The sequence below is a fragment of the Cupressus sempervirens genome, chromosome 8 (assembly GCF_028749045.1).
Source record: "Cupressus sempervirens isolate cs-2001-9-10 chromosome 8, ASM2874904v1, whole genome shotgun sequence".
NCBI classification, from domain to species: domain Eukaryota; kingdom Viridiplantae; phylum Streptophyta; class Pinopsida; order Cupressales; family Cupressaceae; genus Cupressus; species Cupressus sempervirens.
In genome coordinates this window covers 476309389-476315388 of record NC_143125.1, presented here as the reverse complement: position 1 = coordinate 476315388, position 6000 = coordinate 476309389, and positions in this window count along the sequence as shown.

Here is a 6000-nt window from a genome sequence, read left to right as displayed (position 1 = left end):
GGCAGGACATTTTGGTCGAGATAAGACCATTGCCATTCTTAGAGAACATTATTTTTGGCCTCAAATTTCACAAGATGTGAAGAAGTTTGTACAGAGTTGCCAGGTTTGTCAAGTTGCCAAGGGATTTAGCCACAATACTAGACTATATCAGCCATTGCCTGTTCCATCAAAGCCATGGGAGGACATAAGTATGGATTTTATTCTTAGATTACTGAGGACACAAAGGGGTAGTGACTCAGTATTTGTGGTGGTTGATAGGTTCTCCAAAATGGCACATTTCATTCCATGCCACAAAACTCATGATGTTGTCCATATTGCATATTTGTTTTTCAAAGAGGTGGTAAGACTACATGGTCTTCCAAGGAGTATAGTTTCTGACAGAGACACTAAATTTATGGGGTATTTCTGGAGAACATTGCGGAAAAAGTTGAGAACAGACTTGAGATTTAGTTCCACACATCACCCACAAATTGACGGCCAAACAGAAGTGGTAAACAAAAGTCTGGGCAATTTGCTGAGATGTTTAGTTGGGGATAAGCCCAAGGAGTGGGATTTGATTCTACCACAAGTAGAGTTTTCTTACAATAACTCTATAAATAGGAGTACTGATAGATCACCATTCCAAATTGTATATGGAAGTAGCCTAAGGACTGCAATAGAATTGAGGAAGATAGAGCAAGGGGAGAGGACAAGTGTTGAAGCTGAAGAATTTGCTGAACATATCAAGTATCTACATGAGGAGGTTCAAGCACACATTACCAAGATGAATCAAGAGTATAAAGCTAGGGCTAATCAAAGGAGAAGACATAAAGAATTCCAAGTAGGGGATCTAGTCATGGTATACTTATGAAAAGAAAGATTTCCAGCCTGTACTTACAACAAGTTAAAAATGAAGAAATTTGGCCCTGACAAAATTTTGAAGAAACATGACTCAGGAAATGCATATGAGGTGGAGTTTCCATATGGTATTCACATTTCTCCTATTTTCAACATTGCAAACTTAATAGAGTATCATGATGATGGTGTAGATGAGGAACTAATGTTAGAGCCATCTCCAATTCCTGCTTCTAAAAAGGAGGAGATAGAAGACATTCTAGATCATTGTGTGGGTAGGAGTACCAGAAATAGGCAGTATGAAGAGTATTTGGTCAAGTGGAAAGGATGGCCGATAGAGGACTCAACTTGGATTTCAGTAGCTGATGTTTCCCATTTGGGATTTCCTCTACCATTCATAAAGTGACAGGGTCACTTTTCAATCTACCCTGGGTGTCTGATGCAGGAGCATCCAGAGGTATAAGGGCAATCCTGTGTCACCCAAAAAAATGTACTTAGACTTAGTTTCTATTTCATGTGTTTTCATTTCTAGATACCCATTTGGGTCAAATAAAGGTTCCAACTCTCACAGTTCCACTATCAGTGTTCTAGGATAGAGTATTTGAACACCTTGGGATACGTGTAAATGCCAAAAAAATAGGAGTATGTAATTGAGCCATCATTTTGGTGAACTAGGAGGTGTAAATTGGCCAGATGAATGTAATTGCAATTTAGAGCATTCCATAAAAAGAATCAGGTCAAAAGGCCCCACGGTTTGAAAGTTATCACAATTTTTTTGATTTTTGGAGACCTCCTAAGAATTCTTCAAAGTTAGGTTAGGCACATTAAATGATCTTTAAAAGGGGCAAAAAATGGGGGATTAGCAAAGCTGGTCCATACAGCTATAGAGCACTTCGAGAGCTTTCTGGAAATGTAAACAGTTTGTCAATCGGAGCTACGGTTCACAAGTTATGCCTCTTGAAAGTTTGATTACCGTTTTTGGATTCTTCTAGATTTGTACCAACTTCTAACGTGGCTTCTAGAGCCTTCTACTTGGTGGGTGGATGCCTACTAGCACTTTCTAGAATGTACTCCTAGTCCTTAACCATTTGGGGTCTATTTAAGGACATTTTTGGCATTATAAAAGGCAGTTTGGAGTGGAATTTGAGAGGAGGTACCAAAAGTAGAAATTATCTCCAGTTTTGTGCTACTGTAAGCCCTTAGAGCATGTTTTGAAGTCTATTTTCTCTATACTGAATGTACTAGCTTATTTTCATAGTTAATACAATTTTCCTTTTGCTGTTGTGTCCATTCTGTGCTTGGGTTGTGTCCCCATCACAAAGTCCAAGAATGACATAACCAAATGAGAGACCAAAACAAAATATCACTAGATACACTATAGTAGCAAGGTTCTTCCAAGGACTTGGGGAAATGTCAAAACCATCACCCCCATTGTCTCTTATATAGAATTTTACAAAAAAAATGCCCTAGAAGCAATGGTGCTATAGAAGGACGGGCTTGATAAGGTAGAAAAATAAAAATAAAGCCCAACTCTAATAAAAAGATCATTATTATTGGATTCTTCTATGTGTCCCCACACCATACTCAACCCTAAACTATTGAAAATAGATTCCATCATCCATTCCAAGCCATTTTAAATACCAAAAACAATTACAAAAAAGTTGAAGGGGAAAAAGGAATTTTGAGAAAAGTATGTTGGTATTGCTTGAAAATTTATAAGAAATGGAGAAAAAATAATTATAAACCTCTTGGTGCCTAATGTTTTCTTCATCCTTTGCATCATTTTTCTCCTTTGACAGCTTCATAAACTCATCCAAATTTTTTTGCTCCAATAATTCTAGTGTCTAAGGTAGAGATTCTTGATAGCTAGCATTGATTTGTTGCTCATGTTTCGAGCCTTTGACATCTTTGACATTTTTTTTTTTGGCTGTCCTTTAGAATCTAACATTTGACTTGGATAGAAGGGGCTACCTAATTCAGCACTTGTAGGAAGCATGTTGCTACTGCTTGGATCTAGAGGACCTAGACCTATAATATATGCACTTAGAAAGGTGTCAAACTTACATGCTTGATCCAATTTTCAAATTAAAAACGTAGTTACTCTTTTTACAATCTAATTCTTCTAAAATAATTATAAATACTATCCATGCATAAAAAAATCTAATATCCAAATGCAATTTAGTCATTTAGACCTATTTCCCAAATTAGTGTCTGAAAGAAAGTGAAACTAGATGTAGCATAGATTTCTAATGAAAACATATTACCGTATAACTCAACATAACCCTAATTATTATTTCCAAGCCATTTTACCTATATGGATAAGAATCTCACCAAATCCCATGAACAGAAGTATCATTCACAAGAAGCAATTGAATCAAGTGAAAGCTAGTCTTGACTAACAAGTCAACAAGTAGTTTTAGGTCCAAAAATTTGCTTACTCCTATGTCATCATTTGTTCTAAGTGCAAAAATTGGAATTTCAAGTCCAACACCATGCCATGGCATTTCCTACATATTCAATGGTGATAAGAAAATGATTATAATTTTATATACCAACACTTTCTTAGAAATAAGAAAAAAGAACTAGTACTAGTCAAAGGTTATCTTTTGGAAATTCATCCTTTCTAATTATACAATTAGCTTTTTAGTAAGTATCTACACAAAATGAGAGTCTAATAGACTCCTTAACATTCTAGTTTCCTAATACTGATGCATTGCTGGTCAAGAATGCCTATAACACTCAAAATTTAGTTTTAAAATACAATCAAATCCATAACTTGTAGGCTCCTAAAAATGAATAATTTACCTGGTATGCACATGCTTTAATATTTTGGTGAAATCTAATTAGAATACGGTGAAAACCTGACTAACATAGCATATACTATATACAACAAAAACTTACAATTTTCCCACTTCCCATTTTTGGACAACAAAGTATGAAGTGGACAAGGACAGAGTCTGCACAATCTCAACACAATATTGTCAGATACAACTAGCACAATAATATAAAATAACAATAATCTGGTAATCTAGGTCCAGAGAACATATAAACATCAACGTTTCCCTATGATTTGAAATGTCTCTAGATTTATTTAAATCCAAATTTTAAATGTCATCAAAGAAATATAAAAGTTAGGAGAACAAAATAAAACTAACCTTGCATGTTGAAAGTCTCTACATGGACATCATCTTGTTGAATAGTTGCTTTGAAATCCTCAAGCTTATCTATGTTCCCATCTTGTTGGATGATGGCCTTTTGAAAGGCACTTTTAGAAAGTATTGATGTAAGGGCAAGAGGAATTTAGAAGCATAAGACAAGCACTTGAGGCAAACATGAGGAAGCTAGATGAACTTATGGAGTAGGATAGGAGAAACATTAAGAGATGGGAAGAATAGTGTAGACCAACTTTAGGAGCCTAGATGGATATAGAATACAATTGGAGAAAAGACCAGAACCCACACCTATCATCTTTGAAGAAAGATAAGAATGTTGTTGGTTATACCCACCCAACCAACTATATCCATCTAGGCTCCAAAATACATAATTCAGTTGCTACATTCAACCATCTCAAATTAGAGAGTTTTATTAATTAGTTGAGAAAATATGAAGATGACCTCTCAAATTAGAGAGTGACTAATAAAATCCTCACATGTTTGCTAAAGAAATTTTGAAGTAGATATATCCATAGAGGAGTTTAAACATTATAATACAGTTGTTAGGATTCAATTGTGTAGTTTTTTGAGTCAAACTCATTGGCCCATTATTCATGAATAGTGGCTTACAAAATCCCATCTCTCATGAGAGGTAATGGAACATTTAGCACTCATTGCATCTACGTGATGTTCATAGACTTGAACCATTGAGACTTCATTGCAAGTTACCCATCCTAATACTACGACAACTCAAGTGTGCTTGAGTAAATTAAATTTGAGATTTTGCAATGGATTATAATCACATGTTGTTATTCTTAATTTAGATGAAATTCAAGAACCAACTACTTAATCGATTTTCATTTGATGAATCTAGGAGAAAGGAAACTAAAGGTTTGATAGGTCAAATTTACAATGTTTTTATTGCACAAAATGGTCATTTTGCTAACAAGTGCCAGAAGAAGAAAGCTAATGCTGGCAAGCACTTCATACACATCACATAGGAGTCAGAAGATAATATGAAATCCATCATCTTAATGTGTAATGTGGCTTGTAAAAGTTCAAACAATGTTTCATTTTTGAATAGTGGATCCAATAATCACATGACTTGAAATAGAGAGTTGTTTACTAGTCTAGACACCATCAATCCAAATGATATTGGCTATTGATTTCCTATGTCTCATCTATTCTTTTGATTTTCTATGATTCCTTTTTATGTATATCTGATTGTGTCAATTATTTGTAGACTGTCATTTTGCTAGTAAAGTTCCTTTCGATGTTTTACAGTGAATCTATAATAATTTGTTAACATTTTAAGTCTTCCATATATATACAAATACATGTTCCCGTCATGGTTTAAGGGTTTAAAAGGACATGGATTGTTTTTAGAAAGATATAAAAATTTACTAGATATGTTTTGATGCTTTCCACACAATGTGCCACTTGGATCTAACTCTTTAGTTTTTACAATGTTCTAATCTTGGAAGCACAATAATCTTGTGTTCATGAAGAGAGCAATTTGGATTGTTAGGTGGTGTTTTTGTTTTTTTTTTATAGAATAACATATTGGGTAGTCATATGTTTAATGCTTTTATTTTTCTACTAGTCAAGAACCACTAGAGTTACCAAGCATACATATGTTTGTCTTCTTTACTATCTGTTATAAACAAAACTACTTTTGTAATATTGATCTTTTAAAATTTTTATGCAATGAAATAGTTGAATAAGGCAACCACCCTCTGAAATTCCTTGAACTCAATATAGTTCCTATATAAATATATATGAACTATCATCCCCACCTTAAAAACAATGTGGAACATGGTAGTTTTACAACACAATTTTTGACTTGATACGACTCAAGTTTTATGTCTTTTATTAATACTAGAATGCATAAAATTTTTGAAAACACAAAAAAAAATCCAAAAACTTATCTTCCAACACTTTTACATCATTATCCTCACCAAGAAAAAGAATTTAGCTATCATCAATGAAAACATGTAGAGCTATCAACTACATT